Raw genomic sequence first — 22,689 nt, 5'->3', positions numbered from 1 at the left:
TACTCGAAATGTAATGTGTTCATTTCTTTTTCCTTGTAATATTACTCAATGATCTATGTGTATTTTCGGATTTTTACAAGTAAAAGAGTCACTTAAAACACACAGGCAACTAATTTGCATTTTCTGATATTTTCTTTAATCTGATCTTGTCAGTACAGATTAATGGATATTGGGGCATGTGTAACAATAGAACACACAACTTCATAATTGCTACATTATTTGTTTCTAGGTTTTCGATACTGTTTACAATTATTATTATGTTCTTGTGCATACTTATTACTTGAGGGATTTTAAAGAAACTTACAAACTTACGAAGTATTTAAAGACAATGTTGTATAGAAAGCAGTAGGCATAGAGATAAAATCAAGGTCTTTCAATGAATGACTGAATGACAACCATCTCTAACCAAAGATATGTACAATAAAAGGCTTGCCAGTATAGCAGATTCAGTCATGTTTCATTCGCACCCAGTGTTTATTATTTTATTGTGCCATTACTACCAAAAGATCCTGTTCCCATCATTATTACAACAGTGTGTTACGTTATTAAACCGTAGATAAAGAATAATATCAAAATATTCATTGTGCCATAAAGTAAATCTTAAAATTTCACTATTTCAGTGGAAAGAAAAAGTTTTAAATACGACTGAAAGTATTATTTTAATTTTACAGATTTAGCTACATTCATTATCTTTTCGAGCAGGAATCTCCCCTGACAAAGTATCTTGTCTTACAAAATAACAGTGCATAATGTGATTCAAGAGTATTATAATTTCATCTATATATTTATACGTTATGTAATATTGGCTTTCGTTCTTTGAGAATTGCCTGTTGTAAGTAGTGCTGCTAAATACTGTGAGGTAGTAGGTACTTAGTGTCATATTAACTAACTTGCGAACGTTTGTGCAATCTCAGTTGCCACTCGCTTAAATTACTATAATTATTATGCAATAGAACTTTTCTTGAAATGAATTGGTGATATATTATTTCGTCAATAACTATACATTTGCTAATTGCCAATTTCGTAATTTATAATAATTTCGTTACCTAATTAAAATCCAATAAAATGTTTACGCATCCTTTCCAATCGTTAGTAGTGGAACATGATTCGTTGACATAACAACATTCAGGAGTACAATTATATGCACTGATGCCTAATCTGGAAATTATAGAACATTAGGCACACATATCGGTAATTACCAGAGAGGGGTAGGAAACACGTGTCAGCACTGTGACAGGATATCTGTTACAAACTGAGTTACCATAGTATCAAAAAAGACAGATGGACTGCTAAAGTAACTTCTGAAGATCTCTGATTCAAAGTGAATGTAATACGCTGCAATTTCGCCATGCATGTCAAGTTATGTCTCATGTTTTGTCTTTGCTAAACAAAAGTCTACTGGTCGTTTCCTAAATCACACATAAATATGTTTGGAAAATAATTATTTCTGTATGAGATGGTTAAACATTTCAATAAATTGTTAGCTACAACGGTTACGCAGTTAATATCATGATGTATGACTGCATATTCTTACTTTCAGAGAGTCTTATGCTGATCATGGAATGTTGCGCAATGAAAGATTTGTTCGTTCCTTTTCTTAACAACACAGTTCTTATGTCTGTATTAATGTCTACGTAATAGTTTGTTAAAATGCCGTTCTCGCGGGTTGTTAATTAAAGAGGTTCAATGTGTAAAAATTCGTGTCGTAATTGCCAAGTTGGGTGCTATTTTATGACGGCTAGCTGCAGCTCTTTATGACGATCACTGGACCAAACCAAGATTGAGCAAAATCAATCACCAATGTAAAAACAAAACAAAACAAAAAAAAAACACATTCTGCGGCTGCTCCGACTTATAACCTGGCCGTAGAATTCAGTCTGTAAAATTTTGGACCAATTTCCGAAGAGCATGTGGGACTGGCTTGTGTCAGATTTAAATACACAGAAGCGATTTTATAGTTTAAGAATGGACAACTGCGTAACTTTGTTTCACGTGGTGAGCTGTCGTTTTTATTTATATTTTCTCTTTAATCATTTCGAGCTTTGATCCTTGCGCTGGTAAAACTAACTTTTCAAAACTTTCCACTGTCAGCGTACACTCATAATACAGATTGTTGAACGGGCAAAAGCAGTCTCTCTCTCTCTCTCTCTCTCTCTCTCTCTCTCTCTCTCTCTCTCTCTCTCTCTCTCTCTCTCTCCTGCGTGAAATAACTCGAAAACAGTTCGGTATACTGCTAAGACAAATCACGGTGTCTGTGGGTTTCCTTAATCAGATTGCTTTCGGTTTTTTGCTGCTCGATATGTTCTTCAGCTCTGCCTTCCGATGTCTTCTGTGTTCTATCTTGAAAAATATTCTCTCTCGCAATTCTTACTTATTGTTTCCTGATTTTCTTCAAAGTCTTCACCTCTCGTGAAATGTTCTTCAAATTAGCTCGCCTCTCGAAATTCCAGTAAGCTGTAGCAACCGCAGCGAAGCAATTGTGTTGTAAGAAGTTTAGTTGTTTTCGTCAACTCAAGTTATTAGTGCGTTCTTCTTCTCTATGCAGTGTCTCAGTAATTTTCATAAACGTCTTGTTTTTCAACCGCCATGAAAACTGCTCTGTCTCCGAAAAATAATTAATTTTTCATTAATTAATGAATTAATTAATTGTTTACGCCCTTCAGTCCATAAATATCCGAGTCCAGAGCAAGAATGACTCTTTCACCTGTTACTTCCGCACCAGAAACTTTTTTCATAGATTTAGGGCAGGTTTGCTATCTTTTGGTTAAAAAATCGTTTTTTCTTAAATTGCATTTTTGGATCCATAAAAGTGTTTAGCATCGACCCCTGAAACGGTTTTTCCGAATACGGAGTGGAAATGTTTGTTATTCGCGGTTGAACAAAAAAATGCACCTACATGAAATCGGCCTTTCTCACGCACCAGTTTTCTTTTCTTTCGGAGGACGAGTTATTGTATCGTTACTTGGGAGGAAACACACAAAATTCAAATGAAAGTTTCAACGCGTGTGTTTTGAAGTTAGCCTCCAAGCATTTGCATTCTGGTGCGAAGACTGTGGAGATTGCGACTTTCCTGGCAGTGAGCAGCTTCAGCGAAGGGTATTCAGCAATTCTGAAGACCATGACAACGATGGACGTCACCCTGGGACTCTATTCGACGCAGTTCGCCAAGCATTCGGACGACCACCGGATTCGAACGGCCGTACGAGCGGCTCTGGAGCAGCGCAGGATGGACCAGGTCGAGCAGAACGCCCTCTGTGAGCAAGGACTAGTTAATGGACCCGGAATAGCAAATTAAACGTAAGTTGCATAATATTACATTTATATGTAGTCAAAACTTGAAAACACGTTCTCGAAATGACGTTTTTTTTAGGGCGGTAATTTCAAATCTACTGAACCGATTGGGATGATACTTTGTTCCCGACGAAGTCTACGAGTTGTACCACTTTTAATCCGATCCATCGACTATAAATCCTTTTACTTGGTCAACGAAGTCGAAACATCGATGAAAAAACCCTATTTTTTTCCAAATGCCCGCCATTTTATTTCCTATGGTACAACACCTAAAGAATCTTATATACTTCGCTAATGTCAACTCAATTTCGATTTCAGACGAGCCGGCTGACCTGTGACCGCAAATTGTTGCTCATGTCGGCACCAATGACTCCTGCCGTCTGGGTTCCGAGGTCATCCTCAGTTCGTACAGGTGGTTGGCGGAATTGGTGAGGCGGAAAGCCTCGCTCGCGGGGTTGAATCAGAGCTAACTATTTGTAGTATCGTTCCCAGAACCGATCGCGGTCCTGTGGTTTGGAGCCGAGTGGAAGGCTTAAACCAGAGGCTCAGACGATTCTGCGGAGATCTGGGGGTGCAAATTTCTCGACCTCCGCTATCGGGTGGAGAAATGTAGGGTCCCCCTGAATAGGTCAGGCGTGCACTACACGCCGCAAGCAGCTACAAGGGTAGCGGAGTACGTGTGGAATGCACATGGGGGTTTTTTAGGTTAGAGAATGCCCTCCCTAGGCCCGACAAGACGCCTCCTGAGACGCAGCAAATTAGGAGTAGGCAAAATGCAACAGGGAATAACAATATTAATGTGCTAATAGAAAACTGCAGGAGCGTCTATAGAAATGATCCAGAACTGCTCTCATTAATAAATGGTCACAATGCCCATTTAGTACTAGGGACAGAAAGTTGGCTGAAACCAGACGTAAACAGTAATGAAATCCTAAACTCAGATTGGAATGTATACCGCAGAGACAGGCTGGACAGTGAAGGGGGAGGCGTGTTTATAGCGATAAGAAGTGCAATAGTATCGAAGGAAATTGATGGGTATGCGAAATGTGAAATAATTTTGGTGAAGGTCACGATTAAAGCAGGCTCAGACATGGTAATTGGATGTCTCTATAGGCCCCCTGGCTCATCAGATTTTGTGGCTGAGCACCTGAAGGATAATTTGGAAAATATTTAGAGTAGATTTCCCCACCACGTTATAGTTCTGGGTGGAGATTTTAATTTGGCAGATATTGACTGGGAAACTCAAACGTTCATAACGGGTGGAAGAGTCAAAGAAAGCGGTGAATTTTTTTTAAGTGCTTTATCGGAAAACTACCTTGAGCAGTTAAACAGAGAACCGACTCGTGGTGATAACATATTAGACCTTCTGGTGAAAAACAAAATGGTTCAAATGGCTCTGAGCACTATGGGACTTAACATTTGAGGCCATCAGTCCCCTAGAACTTAGAACTACTTAAACCTAACTAAGCTAAGGACATCACACACATCAATGCCCGAGGTAGGATTCGAACCTGCGACTGAGCGCCTAGAACCGCGGCCGGCCGAACTATTTGAAACAGTTAACGCAGAACAGGGAATCAGCGATCATATAGCGGTTACGGTATCGATGATTTCAGCCGTAAATAGAAATATTAAAAAAGGTAGGAAGATTTTTCTGTTTAGCAAAAGTAACAAAAATCAGATTACAGAGTACCTGACGGCTCAACACAAAACTTTTGTCTCAAGTACAGATAGTGTTGAGGATCAGTGGACAAACTTAAAAACCATCGTACAATATGCGTTAGATGAGTATGTGCCAAGCAAGATCGCAAGAGATGGAAAAGAGCCACCGTGGTACAACAACCGAGTTAGAAAACTGCTGCGGAAGCAAAGGGAACTTTACAGCAAACTTAAACATAGCCAAAGCCTTGCAGACAAACAAAAATTACGCGAAGCGAAATGTAGTGTGAGGAGGGTTATGCGAGAAGCGTCCAATGAATTCGAAAGTAAAGTTCTATGTACTGACTCGGCAGAAAATCCTAAGAAATTTTGGTCTTATGTCAAAGCGGTTGGTGGATCAAAACAAAATGTCCAGACACTCTGTGACCAAAATGGTACTAAAACAGAGGATGACTAAAGGCCGAAATACTAAATGTCTTTCTCCAAAGCTGTTTCACAGAGGAAGACTGCACTGTAGTTCCTTCTCTAGATGACAAAATGGTAGACATCGAAATAGACGACAGAGGCATAGAGAAACAATTAAAATCGCTCAAAAGTGGAAAGGCCACTGGACCTGATGGGATACCAGTTCGATTTTACACCGAGTACGCAGAGGAACTTGCCCCCCTTCTTGCAGCGGTGTACCGTAGGTCTCTAGAAGAGCGTAGCGTTCCGAAAGATTGGAAAAGGGCACAGGTCATCCCCGTTTTCAAAAAGGGACGTCGAACAGATGTGCAGAACTATAGACCTATATCTCTAACGTCGATCAGTTGTAGAATTTTGGAACACGTATTATGTTCGAGTATAATGTCTTTTCTGGAGACTAGAAATCTACTCTGTAGAAATCAGCATGGGTTTCGAAAAAGACGGTCGTGTGAAACCCAGCTCTCGCTATTCGTCCACGAGACTCAGAGGGCCTTAGACACGGGTTCACAGGTAGATGCCGTGTTTCTTGACTTCCGCAAGGCGTTTGACACAGTTCCCCACAGTCATTTAATGAACAAAGTAAGAGCGTATGGACTATCAGACCAATTTTGTGATTGGGTTGAAGAGTTCCTAGATAACAGAACGCAGCATGTCATTCTCAATGCAGTGAAGTCTTCCGAAGTAAGAGTGATTTCAGGTGTGCCGCAGGGGAGTGTCATAGGATCGTTACTATTCATAATATACATAAATGACCTGTGGATTACATCGAAAGTTCACTGAGGCTTTTTGCAGATGATGCTGTGGTGTATCGAGAGCTTGTAACAATGGAAAATTGTACTGAAATGCAGGAGGATCTGCAGCGAATTGACACATGGTGTAGGGAATGGTAATTCAATCTCAATGTAGAGAAGTGTAATGTGATGCGAATACATACAAAGATAGATCCCTTATCATTTAGCTACAAAATAGCACGTCAGCAACTGGAAGCAGTTAATTCCACAAATTATCTGGGAGTACGCATTAGGAGTGATTTAAAATTGAATGATCATATAAAGTTGATCGTCGGTAAAGCAGATGCCAGAGTGAGATTCATTGGAAGAATCCTAAGGAAATGCAATCCGAAAACAAGGGAAGTAGGTTACAGTACGCTTGTTCGCCCTCTGCTTGAATACTGCTCAGCAGTTGGGATCCGTACCGGATAGGGTTGATGGAAGGGATAGAGAAGATACAACGGAGAGCAGCGCGCTTCATTACAGGATTATTTAGTAATCGCGAAAGCGTTACGGAGATGATAGACAAACCCTGCAGAAGAGACGCTCAGTAGCTCGGTACGGGCTTTTGTTGAAGTTTCGAGAACATACCTTCACCGAAGAGTCAAGCAGTATATTGCTCCCTCCTACGTATATCTCGCGAAGAGACCATGAGGATAAAATCAGAGAGATTAGAGCCCACACAGAAGCATACCCACAATCCTTCTTTCCACTAACAATACGAGACTGGAATAGAAGGGAGAACCGATAGAGGTATTCAGGGTACCCTCCGCCACACACCGTCAGGTGGCTTGCGGAGTATGGATCTAGATGTAGACATACCGCGCGTGGAGATCTTCTAAGAAATGTTGTTTCATTCCGACGGCACTTCCGCCTAGGCCGTTCAACATTTCAGGTCACAAAAATTCCAGTTAGTAGAGGAAATATCTATAAACATTTTGACCATATTTGACATTGATATCTGCAATATATCCCTAGAAAAATTCTCAACGAACATGCTTTTTTCGGGCCAAAGATAGTAAACCTCTCAAACATTCGCTACTGGAGAAACGTTTCACGTTACACAGAAGTTACATACACTTAGGCGACAATAGGCATGGGATAGCGATACGCACATATACGGATGGCGGTATAATTGCGTACACAGGGTATAAAACAGCGATACGTTGGCGGAGCTGACATTCGTAGTCAGGTAAGATTTTGAAAACAGAGCGGTAGTTTGAGCTAGACACACAGCACATTCCATTTTGGAAATAGTTAGGGAAGCCATTTTTCCGAGAATCACAGAGTCAAGAGCGTGCAAAGAATATCTTACTTCAGGCATTACCTCTAACCACGAACGACGCAGGTGCTGAAGCCTTTCACTTGACAAAAGAGAGCACTGACGTTCGCTCTGAGTTGTAAGTGCAAACAGACAAGCAACACTGAGTGAAAAAAACGACAGAAATCAACGTGTGACGTATCCCTCGTGTCAGTGCGGAGAAATATGGCATTGACGGTCTGTGGCAGCAGACGGCCGACGCGAGTGCCTTTGCTGGCAGCGTAACATCGTCTGCAGCGCCTCTCCTGGACGCCTGATCATGTCGATTGGACTCTATACGACTGGAAAACTGTGGCCTTGTCATATTTGTCCCAATTTCAGTTTGTAAAACATTATGGTGGGTGTTAAAAATATATCGGCTCAACCACTTGTTTATACACTCCTGGAAATTGAAATAAGAACACCGTGAATTCATTGTCCCAGGAAGGGGAAACTTTATTGACACATTCCTGGGGTCAGATACATCACATGATCACACTGACAGAACCACAGGCATATAGATACAGGCAACAGAGCATGCACAATGTCGGCACTAGTACAGTGTATATCCACCTTTCGCAGCAATGCAGGCTGCTATTCTCCTATGGAGACGATCGTAGAGATACTGGATGTAGTCCTGTGGAACGTCTTGCCATGCCATTTCCACCTGGCGACTCAGTTGGACCAGCGTTCGTGCTGGACGTGCAGATCGCGTGAGACGACGCTTCATCCAGTCCCAAACATGCTCAATGGGGGACAGATCCGGACATCTTGCTGGCCAGGGTAGTTGACTTACACCTTCTAGAGCACGTTGGGTGGCACGGGATACATGCGGACGTGCATTGTCCTGTTGGAACAGCAAGTTCCCTTGCCGGTCTAGTAATGGTAGAACGATGGGTTAGATGACGGTTTGGATGTACCGTGCACTATTCAGTGTCCCCTCGACCATCACTAGAGGTGTACGGCCAGTGTAGGAGATCGCTCCCCACACCATGATGCCGGGTGTTGGCCCAGTGTGCCTCGGTCGTATGCAGTCCTGATTGTGGCACTCACCTGCAAGGCGCCAAACACGCATACGACCATCATTGGCACCAAGGCAGAAGCTACTCTCATCGCTCAAGACGACACGTCTCCATTCGTCCCTCCATTCACGCCTGTCGCGACACCACTGGAGGTGGGCTGCACGATGTTGGGGCGTGAGCGGAAGACGGCCTAACGGTGTGCGGGACCGTAGCCCAGCTTCATGGAGACGGTTGCGAATGGTCCTCGCCGATACCCCAGGAGCAACAGGGTCCCTAATTTGCTGGGAAGTGGCGGTGCGGTCCCCTACGGCACTGCGTAGGATCCTACGGTCTTGGCATGCATCCGTGCGTCGCTGCGGTCCGGTCCCAGGTCGACGGGCACGTGCACCTTCCGCCGACCACTGGCGACAACATCGATGTACTGTGGAGACCTCACGCCCCACGTGTTGAGCAATTCGGCGGTACGTCCACCCGGCCACCCGCATGCCCACTATACGCCCTCGCTCAGTCCGTCAACTGCACATACGGTTCACGTCCACGCTGTCGCGGCTTGCTAGCAGTGTTAAAGACTGCGACGGAGCTCCGTATGCCACGGCAAACTGGCTGACACTGACGGCGGCGGTGCACAAATGCTGCGCAGCTAGCGCCATTCGACGGCCAACAGCGCGGTTCCTGGTGTGTCCGCTGTGCCGTGCGTGTGATCATTGCTTGTACAGCCCTCTCGCAGTGTCCGGAGCAAGTATGGTGGGTCGGACACACCGGTGTCAATGTGTTCTTTTTTCCATTTCCAGGAGTGTATTATAAACCACTAAGATTGACGCGTTTCGGAAGTCAAGCTTCCGTCTTCAGAATAATAAAAAGTAAAAGAACCTGTTCAAACTCGCTAAAATGCAACATGCACCAGGAACAATAAAATTGATAATAAAATTGTGCCTGGTGCATATTCCATTTTAGCGGGTTTTAACAGGTTCTTTTACTTTTTATCTTTCTGATGATGGAAGCTTGACTTCCGAAACGCGTCAATCTTAGTGTTTTATACTATAAACAAGCCGATATATTTTTTAACATTGACAGTTACAACCACGACTTCTCATCCAGTATGGGTAAAATCAAAGTCTTTATGGTGGTGATCGAGTGTGGCGCAGAACCCATGAAGTCGTGGACCCAAGTTGTCAACAAGGCACTTTGCAAACTGGTGATGGCTCCATAATGGTGTGGGCTGTGTTTACATGGAATGGGCTGGGTCCTCTAGTCCACCTGAACCATCCGAGACCATCTGCAGTCATTCAACGAATTCATGTTCTCAAACAACGATAGAATTTTTATGGATTACAATGAGCCATGTCTCTGGGTCGCAATTGTTTGCGATGGGTCTCAAGAACATGCAAGACAGTTCCTGCGAATTATTTGGCTATCCAGATCGCTCCACGTGAATCCCATCGAACTTTTATGAGACACAATGGAGAAATTACATTGTAATGAATAAACTTAGCTGCATACAGGAGTTGATATAAGTCAACGGCGACAGTTGGAAGTTTGTGCCCCGACCGGGACTCGAACCCGGGATCTCCTGCTTACATGGCAGACACTTTATCCATTTTTTCTTAACCTTATTTTGTTCGCTTTCGTTAGTTGCATCTGCTCGAGGCGGACGTCGTAAGACATCCGTTAAAGTTCGTTGTTCTAGGCGCTACAGTCTGGAACTGCGCGATCGCTACGGTCGCAGGTTCGAATACTGCCTCGGGCATGTATGTGTGTGATGTCCTTAGGTTAGTTAGGTTTAAGTAGTTCCAAGTTCCAGGGGACTGATGACCTGAGCAGTTAAGTCCCACAGTGCTCAGAGCCAGTTCGTTGTTGATCGATTAACTTAGGTTCTTTTCTTTTTTTTTATTACAGAGGGCTGCTAACCGTCTGACTGAACACGCTGAGCTACCGTGCCGGGGTGAGTCACCGAGGGCACAGATGACAGTGCGACTGCAGGGACTTAACTCTGGCACGCCTCTCGTGAGACCCACATTCGCAACTTACTGTCCCGGACTATATTCATAGGGCTATGCCACCGATCCCCGTAAGAGTTCGGGCACTGATTGTGCATCCGCACAGAAGATGGTCAAATGGGCAGTGAGCCTTAACTAATATATATATATATATATGAAGATGGTATCTGTTCTTTTGGACATGTCCGAAAGAACAGATACCATTTTCAGTTCGTGCACAAAATCTTGCATCGGCATCAGTTTCGTAATTACAGATGGCTATAGAGCACGGGGCCCCGGGTTCGATTCCCTTCGGTGTTAGGGATTTTCCCTGCCTCGAGATGACTGGGAGTTGTTCTGTCGTCTTCATCATCATCATTCATCCCCATTACGGTCGGAGGAAGACAATCGCAAACCACCTCGCCTAGGACATTGTCTAGTCAGCGGTGCGATTCTCCCGCATCGTCCCTTACGCTCCCGGCGGGGTCGGGGATTTTCTCTGCCTCGTGATGACTGGGTGTTGTGTGCTGTCCTTAGGTTAGTTAGGTCTAAGTAGTTCTAAGTTCTAGGGGACTTACGACGATAGATGTTAAGTTCCATAATGCTTAGAGCCATTTGAACCTTACGCTCCTCGTAGTATGGGACATCATCATCATCATCATCATCATTGAGGCACCATATTTTGCAGGGGTCTTCCAACGACTTGTTGAGTCCATGCCAAGTACATTTGCTGCTCTTGGACCGGCCGCGGTAGCCGTGCAGTTCTGGCGCTACAGTCCGGAACCGCGGGACTGCTACGGTCGCAGGTTCGAATCCTGCCTCGGGCATGTGTGTGTGATGTCCTTAGGTTAGTTAGGTTTAAGTACTTCTAAGTTCTAGGGGACTTATGACCGAAGATGTTGAGTCCCATAGTGCTCAGAGCCATTTTGCTGCTCTTGGCCTGGCAGAAGGGGATACGAAAAGATATTACCTGGTATCCCATGAATTTTGCCGCGTCAGTGTATAAACCCATTGACAAAAAAAGTTATACATTGGTACAACGATTTCCTTAGGTTTGCACTTACTTTGAGACACGAAATAAATAAAAGTAATTAGAATGATTTCTATATCTACATGGTTATTCTGCAATGCAGACAAGTGCCTGGCAGAGGGTTCACCGAACAATTTTCATACTACTTGTCTACCATTCCACTCCCGAATGGCACATTGGAAAAAAGGAACACCTAAATCTTTCCGTTGGAGCTCTTGATTTCTCGTATTTTATTGCGATGATCATTTCTCCTACGTAGGAAGGTGTCAACAAAATATTTTCGCATTCGGAAGAGAAAGTTGGTGATTAAAATTTCGTAAATAGATCTCGCCGCAAAGAAAACCGCCTTTGTTTCAGTCACTGCCACATCAACTCCCGTATCATATCAGTGACACTCTCACCCTATTGCGTGAAAACACGAAACGAGCTGCCCTTCTTTGCACTTTTTCGATGCCCTTCGTCAATCCTGTCTGGTGAGGATCCCACACAGCACAGCAATATTCCAGCAGAGGACGGACAAGTGTAATGTAGGCTGTCTCTTTATTGGGTTTCTCGCATCTTCTAAGTGTTCTGCCAACAAAGCGCAGTCTTTGTTTCGCCTTCCCCACAATATTACCTATGTGGTCTTTCCAATTTAAGTTACTCGTAATTGTAATTCCTAGGCATTTAGTCGAATTGACAGCCCTTAGATTTGTGCAATTTATCGTATACCCAAAATTTATCGGATTTCTTTTAGTACCCATGTGGATGACCTGGCACTTTTCTTTGTTTAGTGCCAATTTCCACTTTTCGCACCATACAGAAATTCTCTCTAGATCATTTTGTAACTGGAATTGATCGTCTGATGATTTTACTAGACGATAAATTACAGCGTCATCTGCAAACAATCTAAGCGGGCTGCTCAGATTATCATCTAGATCATTTATGTAAATCAGGGACAGCAAAGGGCCTATGACACTACTTTGTTTAACGCCAGATATCTCTTCTGTTCTACTCGATGATTTACCGTCTATCACTATGTGCTGTGAACTCTCTGAGAGGAAATCATGAATCCAGTCACAGAACTGAGACGATACTGCATATGTATGCCAATTTGATTAATAGTCGCTTGTGAGGAACGGTATCAAAAGCCTTCTGGAAATCTAGGAATATGGAATCGGTGCAAATTTACTGTATATTCCTGCTAAATAGTAGAGTGGCGAGATTCTGCTGTGTGATCACAGGAGGAACTCAAATTCAGTTCATAATACTAGCTGGAAGGTAGAGATCTCTGTATTTGGTGAGTAACAATTCAGAAGAATCATTCTTAATTTTTCGGAATTTTTATTTATCTGTCCTTAAGTCCTATAATGCCGACAATGATTTGTCAATTACATTGCACTGTAATATGAATAATCTGCCCTCTTGCTTTGAACTAATTTTAGTTGATAAACGCAGCAATGCCGGGGGATCGTACTTCAACGAAGCACCTGAGTGACTGGCAATGATATCATTGGTACTGCTCACAGGATGTCTATGTGTGCCACATGTTTCTAAATTATTCGAGCTGTTCAGTATTGTTACGCACGTATTCCCTCTCTGAGACTGCTCCTCTGCTACGAAACGTTATAGATTTTCTACTCCAATAACCTACCTGCAACTAATTAATCAAACGGCGTTGGGACAACAATTGCTGCCCCGGTACATATTTTTCTTTAAATGGGGACTTTGAGGTTCTGTTACCAATTACGTCGCTGTCCTAAAGCGAGCGCAGACACATATTTCACCGCCTTAATTAAAGGTACGAGGAACTATTTCTGCACCTCGTTATTCACAACCAACGGAAAATCAGTCATTTTTTGTAACTGCCTCGCAACTTTTTAATTGAAAATGTATCCCTACTTGTGGACAGAGAACGCGAGTAACTCCTCAGCAGTTATTAACAAAATACTTCTACCTTCCTGGAGCACTGGAGTCGTTTACAAACTTGTCTGCCACGGAAGAGGAATTTGGAAGGTTTAAAATTAGTTGCCATTGTGTTCCTTCAACCAGAATTTATATCTGGACTTAGCCTTCAGATTCTGTATAGCCTAATTTTTGCATCTCCGTTGATAGTCACGTGTTTATTTACTGCATCTGGCTAGGGTGAATCTCGACGGGACTCTTTCGTCTATACGTACATCAAATGGCTCTCAGCTCTGAGCACTATGCGACTTAACTTCTGACGTCATCAGTCGCCTAAAACTTAGAACTACTTAAACCTAACTAACCTAAGGACATCACACACACCCATGCCCTAGGCAGGATTCGAACCTGCGATCGCGCGGTTCCGGACTGAAGCGCCTAGAAACGCTCGGCCACACCGGCCGACAGAGAATAATTATTTATTTTTAAGTCTGTTCGGATTCATTCTTTTTATGTGTCCATAGAACCTTAATCTACGCTTTCTAGTTTCACTGTGAATATTCGAGTATTATTTGATTTCTTGTTTGGCTCTGAGCATATAGTGTTCATCTATAAGTTTTGGGTCCTAAAATTTTTCTTATGATCTTCCGTTCCTTTTTCTGAACGTTTTCTATGTCTGTTTTGCTGTTTAAAATTAGTGTCTCTGATCCACATAGGCATTTTGGTTTTATGACAGTATTGTAATGTCGTAGTTCTGTGTGCTTGGAGACACATTTTTTATTGTGGATATTTTGAGTGAGTCGCTAAGCAGTGTCCATCTTTTCCAGTCTTTCTGCGTTGGCTTTCGTTTCTATTCCATTTTGCTGAATCGTTTCATCGAGATACTTAAATTGTTAATTCTGCCATATTTTGTCACCATGACTTTTGGTGCTTGTTTGTTGTAAGTCATAAATATACTTGCAGACCGAGTTTTTCCACAATTTCATTCTGGAGTTCAGTCTGTTTTTGGCTGTTGAAACATCGCGAGTTAAGATGGCTAGATCGACTGCAAATGCTAAACAATCTACTGTTAATTTTATTTTATTGTCATTATTATTATAGCAATTTTATAATAATACTGCATGTTCTTATAGTTTCTATATGCGTAGCAAATGATCATTGGTGGTGGTGGTGGTGGTGGTTAGTGTTTAACGTCCCGTCGACAACGAGGTCATTAGAGACGGAGCGCAAGCTCGGGTTAGGGAAGGATTGGGAAGGAAATCGGCCGTGCCCTTTCAAAGGAACCATCCCGGCATTTGCCTGAAACGATTTAGGGAAATCACGGAAAACCTAAATCAGGATGGCCGGAGACGCAAATGATCAGTGCATAATAATTAAATAACAGTAATATGTCATACCATGTAGGCTTTCACGGCCGGTGTTGTCTTCAGTTGAAACGTCCGGGCTGAGAGGCCTTGGTCGATGTATAAAATTTCCACCTAACGTTTCGTCTACATCTACATGTACATCTACATTTATACTCCGCAAGCCACCCAACGGTGTGTGGCGGAGGACCCTTTACGTGCCACTGTAAATACCTCCGTTTCCTGTTCCAGTGTTTGTTCCGCTATCATATAATCATACAATAAAGGATCCTTCTTTCTATGTATTCGCAATACATTACATTTGTCTATGTTAAGGGTCAGTTGCCACTCCCTGCACCAAGTGCCTATCCGCTGCAGATCCACCTGTATTTCGTTACAATTTTCTAATGCTGCAACTTCTCTGTATACTACACCATCATCCGCGAAAAGCCGCATGGAACTTCCGACACTCTCTGCTAGGCCAGTTATATATATTGTGATAAGCAATGGACCCATAACACTCCCCTGTGGCACGCCAGAGCTTACTTTAACGTCTGTAGACGTCTCTCCATTGAGAACAACATACTGTGTTCTGTTTGCTAGAAACTCTCCAATCCAGCCACACAGCTGGTCTAATATTCCGTAGGCCCTTACTTTGTTTATCAGGCGACAGTGCGGAGACATCTTCTGAGGTCGTCCGGCTACTGCCACTGAGGCTCCAGGTACTCTCGCAATTACAGAGGCACCACCATTCGTCACGTGATGCCGAAGGTATGCCTGTCTTTGGAAGGTTTGCCACTTCAGTGGTGTCAAACGAGATCTCACTAGGGGGCACGGTGGAGGTCTGTTGCGTTTTCTGACGAAAGCTGGTTCTGCCTCGGTGCCAGTGTTAGCCATACGTTTATTAGAAAGACGTCAGTTGAGGGTCTGCAACTAATCTGTCTGCGTCCACTGGACCTACACCTGGAGTTACGATGTGGGGTGAGATATCGTACGACACCAGGAGCACTCTCATGGTTATGTCACGCACTCTGAATCAAAATGTCTGCGTCCGTCTGGTGATTCTACCTGTTGTGCGTAAACAGCATTCCAAGGTGTGTTTTCCAACAGGATAACGTTAGTCCACGCATCGCTGTTGTATCCCAACACGCTATGCAGAGCGTCAACATGTTGCGATCGCCTGCTGATCACCAGATCTGCCTCCATTCGAGCACATGTGGGGCATTATCAGAGCACAAATCCAGCGTCATTCGCAACCAGTATCAACCGTCCCTTTATTGACCGAGTAAGTGCAAGGCATAGCACTCCAACCCACAAACTGTGATCTGGCATCTGTACAACACATGCATGCACATAGCCATGCTTGCATTCAACACTCTGGCGGTTACACCGGTTATTAAGGTACCAGCATTTCACGTTTGCAATGGCTTATGTCGCGCGTTGCGCGGTGTAGCCGCGCAGTCTAGGGAGCCTTGCCACGGTTCGCACGCCCTCTTCCCTCCCCACTCCCCCCTCCCCCCTCCCCCCTCCGCCTGGTGCTTCCTTACGCATGGGTGTGTTTGGTGTCCTCAGCGTTAGTTTAAGTTAGAGTGGGTAGTGTGTAAGCCTAGCGACCGACTACCACAGCAATTTGGTACGATAGGAACTTCCCACCACCACCGCTTATCTCGCCTGTAGATTACCATGTGACCCTGCAATGTAATCATTTAACTATGCTACCTAGAAACATATACTCCTAAAATTTCATTACTCTACATTAATTAGTTTTTGGTGTTGCAATTTTTTTCCATCGGTGTTTTTTTTCCAATACAACTATTCATTTTTACGTTTTTTTACACTTTTCTTGTCTCTTATAACTTTACGCTATTTATCGGACTGCATTCTTCATTTTATTGCAGTCGAAACAAAAAAGCGATTATTGTTATTCATATCCTTACAAATTTTGGACACTCAAGGTGTAGGATTAATCTCCGTATATCCATAACTGAAACGGAGTACTCGGGATGTCAGCTAGTGTAATATATGTTAAAAAATGACGAAATTCTTCCAGCTGTGTTAAGGTGTTGGTTTTATTGGTAACTAGTTTCGATGTTATTACAACAAGCTGTCTTAGTTAAGATCTTTGAACCACTAGATTTAGCTTCATATCATTTATACCTGCCTTGTACATGGAACACGCCTATCTCACCACTGATAGCTAGTGTTAGACACATACGGTTGCTGCCAACAAGTATGGGCCTGAAGATAATGTTGTAACAATATCGAAACTAGTTGCCAATAAAACTAACACCTTATTACAGCTGGAGGAATTTCGTCATTTTTTAACGTGTAGAATTAACGTTTTGTGCGGTTCTAGGCGCTACAGTCTGGAACCGCGTGATCGCTACCGTCGCAGGTTGAATCCTGCCTCGGGCATGGATCTGTGTGGTGTCCTTAGGTTAGTTAGATTTAAGTAGTTCTAAGTTCTAGGGGACTGATGACCTTAGAAATCAAGTCCCATACTGCTCAGAGCCATATGACCAATTTTTTGATTTACAAAAACTTCGAACGTAGCTGCTAAGGGTCAGTGACCGTGTCAAAATTATATTGTAACAAATAAGCCCTCGGTCACAAACATTAAGTCAAAATTGACATGGTTTCGACGCTACTATGAGCGTCGTCTTCAGAATTAGACTAACTGTACGTAACAAAATATATCTCTATTTAAAGCAGATCACTATGTAACTTCATCCTGTTATTATTAACACTTACGTTATCAGCTGCATCAGCTGAATCAGCTGAATCAGCTGCATCACAATTTCATGTGTCTAATTTAGAATGTACAGTAGCCTAGTTGGTTCTGCGGCTACTAGATGGCGCTCGTAGCAACGCCATGTTTACTTGCCCACACTTTCTAAAGTGAGCACCTCGGTCTTGTTGCAATCCTTGTTCACATTACGAGCAGCCCTTAGTGGCTCGCCATCTCACAGCTATTCATGACGTCGCTTTTCCGGCTTAGATCTTTTTTAATATGTGAGTTTTAAGTACTGCATCTTTTCGAGTAAGTACAATAATTTTATTAATGTACTATATACCTAATGTTTTAGTACAGTTAGTCTAATTCTGAAGACGACGCTCATAGTAGCGTCGAAACCAGGTCAATTTTGACTTAATATTTGTTACCGAGGGCTTATTTTTTACAATACATTTTGTGATTAATGTTTGCGTTCTACTAACACTACTCTCTTCATGAGTTATGAGTTATGACTACTCTGCAATTCACATTGAAGTGCTTGGCAGAGGGTTCATCGAACCACAATCATACTATCTCTCTACCATTCCACTCACTAACAGCGCGCGGGAAAAACGAACACCTAAACCTTTCTGTTCGAGCTCTGATTTCTCGTATTTTAGTTTGATGATCATAACTACCTATGTAGGTTGGGCTCAATAAACTATTTTCGCTTTCGGAAGAGAAAGTTGGTGACTGAAATTTCGTAAAAAGATCTCGCCGCGACGAAAAACGTCTTTGCCTTAATGACTTCCATCCCAACTCGTGTATCATATCTGCCACATTCTCTCCCCTATTACGTGATAATACAAAACGAGCTGCCATTATTTGCACCCTTTCGATGTGCCCCGTCAATCCCACCTGGTAAGGATCCCACACCGCGCAGCAATATTCTAACAGAGGTCGACCGAGTGTAGTGTAAGCTGTCTCTAGTGGACTTATTGCATCTTCTAAGTGTCCTGCCATTGAACCGCAACCTTTGGCTCGCCTTCCACACAATATTATCTATGTGGCCTTCCAACTGAAGTTGTTCGTAATTTTAACACCCAGGTAGTTAGTTGAATTGACAGCCTTGAGACTTGTACTATTTATCGAGTAATCGAATTCAAACGGATTTCTTTTGGAACTCATGTGGATCACCTCACACTTTTCGTTATTTAGCGTCAACTGCTACCTGCCACACTATACAGCAATCTTTTCTAAATCGCTTTGCAACTGATACTGGTCTTCAGATGACCTTATTAGACGGTAAATTACGGCATCATGTGCTAACAACCTAAGAGAACTGCTCAGATTGTCACGCAGGTCATTTATATAGATCAGGAACAGTGTTGTAACCGCAGAAAAGCCAAGTCTAAATGCAGTTGTTCTCAGACGATACACCAGAAATCATACGGGGAGATAGAGTTAACAGGGGACGCCAGGCGTGTCAGAGGGGTCACAAAAGATAACGACGCAGCCAGATAGCCGAGGCGGCGGTCCAAGCGGCCAGGCAGCTGCGCTTGATAAGCAAGGAAGCAGACTCAGCTATTAAGATAAAAAAGGCGCTCTGGGCAGGTCCCTTAATAAGCAATAACTTACAGTATCAACACTCTTGGCTAGAGGGAGAAGTCTGGGAGCGGAGAGAGAAAGAAAGAGGGCCCTAGGTGGGGACCGCACTACGTCATGAGGAGCCAATGAAGGGCTCAGGACGCAGTGCGTGACCATATAGGGAGAGGCCCCTCTACCCCTCCACCCAGCTTCTGAAGAAAAGTACTGAAGTTAATACTAAAACAATCCCTAATAAGGAAAAGTTGCACTCGACGCTACGTCATGCCAAGCGCTGGCGGGGTCGAAGGGGAAGAGCTAACAAAACTCGGAGGCACGCCGCTCCGGGGATCTCTCTCTCTCGGGTTTAGGCAGCGACGGTAGTCAGCGTGAGTAGCAGCCGACTTGGGCTGAGGGCGGGCTGCAGGCAGACAGTTGGAGATAGTCGCCGATGAGCGTTTAGGCAGCGACCGCGGGACTCTGACGTAGGGTGCTAGTGTGGGCAGCAAAGTGCTGGAAAGTTCTATCAGGCAGCCAGAACGGTGGAAGTCAGTCACCGTCTCTGTAATGGGCTTGGCTATTCTGTAGGTACAATCACTACGCAGTTAGGGTGATCTGTATTCTTTACGAATAAATTAGAACTTTTATAACGTCCATACGAGTTTACTTCTACCAACATCCTAGCCTTGTACCTTCACACCAGGGAATTTAACATCTTAGCCAGATCAAAAGTATCCCTCTCAATTAGGTCAACCGGCTAATTCCCGTTTACGAACCGTGTCGCTCAATCCCTCGCAAAACCCACGCTTGGGACGCGACAACAGCAGAGGTCCCAGGATACTTCCCTGGGGAACACCTCATATCACTTCAGTTTTACTCGATGATTTGCCGTCTATTACTACAATCTGCGACCTTCCCGACAGGAAATCACGAATCCATTCGCACAACTGAGACGATACCCCATAAGCCCGCAGCTTGATTAGAAGTCGCTTGTGAGGAACGGTGTCAAAAGCTTTCCGGAAATCTGGAAATACGGAATCAACTTGAGATCCCCTGTCGATAGCTGCCATTACTTCGTGCGAATAAACACAAGAGCGATGTTTTCTGAAACCATGCTGATTACGCATGGTTTCCTTCGAGGTGATTCATAATGTTTGAATACAGTATTTGCTCCAGAACCCTACTGCAAACCGACCTCAATGATACAGGTCTGTAGTTAGATGGATTACTCCTACTACCCTTCTTAAACACTGGTGTGACCTGCACAATTTTCCAATCTGTAGGTACAGATCTATCGGTAAACGAGCTGTTGTATATGAGTGCTAAGTAGGGAGCTATTGTATCAGCGTAATCTGAAAGGAACCTAATCGGTATACAATCTGGACCTGAAGACTTGCCCGTATCAAACGATTTGAGTTGCTTCACACGTACGACATTTTATGTATTTCTCTGCTGTATTGTGATTTTTTCTTATTGGACATGAAGATGACTGTCAAGGTGTCGAAACTAGTAGTCTAAATAGAAAGGTATATAAATTACGGCTTTTGCAATATTTTTTTTTTACAATTCATCGACCAGCAAGATGTTCATCTCAAGGGAGGCTTCAGCGCTTGTCATCAATGCCCGTACACGTTCAAAAATCCAAGGTGTGTTCCGAATGTAATGTGTCAGCCATCCATCTTTCCCATACCAGATTTTTTTTTTGCTTGGAACTGCACAATATTAGTCTTTCTAAGCGTTAGTGTTAAGTGGTTCGCCGTGAAACACTTTTCAACTCGTCCATTGTTTTGCTGTATTTATCTTGTATCGATGCGTTTGGGCCCTTGCTAAGTATTCTAGTCACTAAGCGTCACAGTTCTTGAAGAGAATTCCATTGCCTTTGGTGAATCGTATTTTTGGTAGAGAACAGGAGCAGGCCAAATAGTAAACATGGCGGGGCACCAAATTTCATGTTTCCCCACTGTGAATACAGGCTCATTCCTGACTTATCTTATGCCCTATGCTAATTTGACGCTTTGATTTCTATTATTAATACTCCATCCCCTTCACAGGAGTGATAATAATTACGATATCACGTTTCTCAGAGGTCAGATGCAAGTCAAGTGGACACAACTTCGGTGACTTGAGTGTCCCTGATGCCGAGCTCATAGGATTTGTCGATGTATAAATAAGTCCGATAATACGAAATCTGCATGAGGTTCGAAATTCTGATCAAAATAGAAGTAAGCTATAGGAAAATAGCCTACAATATGTACAAGAACATAGAGGGAACATTAAGATTTGAAGACAAAGAACCACGCACTCGGACTGAAAAGAGTATAAGACAGGGAATGAGCCTTTCACCCTTCCTGTATGAGCTATAAGTCGAGGAAGCAACGAAGGAAATAAAACAAAGGTTCAAGAGTGGGATTAAAATTCTAGGTGAAACGATACCATTAATAAGGTTCGCGGATGTCATTGCTAATCTCAGTGAAAGTGAAGATCAGTTACAGGACGTGTTGAATGGAATCAACATCTAACAAATACAGATTATGGATTGACAAATCCGGAAAAAGCCAAAATTAATGAGCAGTAGATGAAATGAGAATAGCTAGAACTTCGAAACCGGTCTGACGAAGTAGCCGAAGTTGATGAATTCTGCGACCTAGGATGCAATATAACACATGACGGACGAAGCAAAGAGGATACAAAAAGCAGCCTAAATCTGGCAAAAAGGGCATTCTTGGCTAAGAGTAGTGTACTAGTATCAAAGATAGGCTTCAGTTTGGGGAAGAAATTTCTGATGTTGTATGTCTATACAGCATTGTACTGTAGCGAAACATGGACTGTGAGAAAACAGGAACAAAAGAGAATCGAAGCGCTTGAGAAGTGGTGCTAGAAAGACTGATGAAAATCAGGTGATCTGATAAGAAAAAAAAAATAGGTAGGTTCTCGACAGAATCAGCGAAGAAACGAACATATGGAAAACAATGACAAGAAAGGCACAGGGTGATAGGACATGTCAAGACATTAGGTAATAACTTCAATGATACTAGAGGGAGTTGTAGAGGCTGAAAACTGTGGAGAAAGACAGAGATCGGAATACATCCAGCAAATAACTGAGGATGTAGGGTGCAGGTACTACTCTAAGATGAAGAGGTAAGCGAAAGACGGAAATTCCGTAGTGATAGTACGTCTCGATCGTGACCACATGAATTGTTACAGATTTTTCTTGCCAAATACCCACCCTGTAAGGGGGAATGTATTAAATCATTATATATATATATATATTGTTATCAGCTGTTTTCCTTCATTGTTTGCGGTAGAAATGAAGTGACTGAGTAATACCATTGATCAGGTGAAACAGAAAAGCAAACATGACCACATTCAATAATTTGAATTTGCAAGAAGAGCGATACTTTACAGGCTATTGAGAATCACAATTTAATATCTATACTTAGTAAACTTAAACCCTCTTTCTCAGTCTTCAGATCTATGTTGGGTATAGTACAACACAATATACTTATGCAACTGGCTGACATGATGTAAGTGGGCAAACGTCTTATCAGAAGAGTTAAAGATCTGAGGAAGTGCATGTGAAACTTGCAGGAAAGGTTCAAATGGCTCTGAGCACTATGGGACTTAACTTCTGAGATCATCAGCCCCTAGAACT

This window comes from Schistocerca gregaria, chromosome 10, assembly GCF_023897955.1.
Source record: "Schistocerca gregaria isolate iqSchGreg1 chromosome 10, iqSchGreg1.2, whole genome shotgun sequence".
Lineage (NCBI taxonomy): Eukaryota > Metazoa > Arthropoda > Insecta > Orthoptera > Acrididae > Schistocerca > Schistocerca gregaria.
Note: the sequence above shows the minus strand (reverse complement) of the source record.